Below are 1,279 nucleotides of genomic sequence, written 5' to 3' on the forward strand. Positions count from 1 at the left end.
CCACGCGCAGTACACTGTACGCACCGGAGAAGCAATGGGCCTCCTCGGCAAGGAACGCGCCGGCTCCTTCAAGGCCACAGACACCTCTGGACGCCATTTTCTCTGGACAATCGATAAGTTCTCGCAGTACACGCTTGGCGTGACTCTCGACAGCGACAACGTCACTTGCTTCACCAAAGTAAAATTTCACCTGCACATGGCCCTCGGCGCCAGTGGTGCCGTCGGCATCTACATCCATTACAAGAAGCCGCCGATCCCGAAGTACTCGTACTACCTAACGAACTCGAAGTGTGAAGAGATGCGCCAGCACACGGCCTACACCATCCCCGAGGATTCGGAGCGCTGCGGTCACTGGAACGTGTGCAGCCACGGGGACCTGAAGGAGTTCCTCGGGGAGGATGACAAGCTGCTCGTGCATTTCTGTTTTGACGACGACACCCTCGTTGTGAATCAGCTCGGGCAGAGTAATATCTCGGTCACGTGGTCGATTCCGAAGCTGGAGACGCAGAACCTGTGTCCCTACTCCTCACGCAGTTTCTTTGTGGGCGACACAGTGCTGATTGCCCAGATCGACGCCAAGCAGAAAGATGGCCATACGGGACGTAAGTACAGCTACGAAGACGTGGTCACGTACATCATATTTGTCTTCTGCCGAAAGGGCAATATGCCGCCACACAGCATCGAGCTTGTGGACTCCGCCGGCAACGCCTACTTTCAGTTAAGCAAGAAAGAGGACGAGTCGGGGCTGACGGCGCTGGTGGACCGCAGTGTGGTTGAGAAAAACATCGAGAACACCGGCGCCCTCCTCGTTAGAATCAACTTCTCCACTAGCGGAAACCCGTTGGATTTGCTGAACACCATTAGCGATGACGTCAACGCAGAGGGTGAGCGGAAGGGCAGCACCAGCAATGGTTGCACCGTTCATCTCGACGATAAAAAAGAAGTGTGTACCGTCATGGACGACTAGAGGGCGAGGTGAACGGATGACGGGGCAGGGGAACTCTTGCGTGTCGGTGCGTGCGTTCAGTCAACGCGACAGCCTTGTGTTCTTCTTCCCCGTCTGCCTGTGAGTGCACTGGGGTGCACATGTGTGTGCAGGTGTCGATTTACGTGCACTCATACGTGCACAGATCGAGACTTGTATGGATATAGTCGATGGCGGAGGAGAAGGGGAAGAGCTTGGCGAGTGCCCAGCAGCCAAAACTGCGCGCGGACAAGCGAAGAGAGAGAGACCGCAGCGGCAGTAGAGGAATGAGAAGGGGGCTCTCGGATCGCAGCA

Source organism: Leishmania donovani, chromosome 14, assembly GCF_000227135.1.
Source record: "Leishmania donovani BPK282A1 complete genome, chromosome 14".
Lineage (NCBI taxonomy): Eukaryota > Euglenozoa > Kinetoplastea > Trypanosomatida > Trypanosomatidae > Leishmania > Leishmania donovani.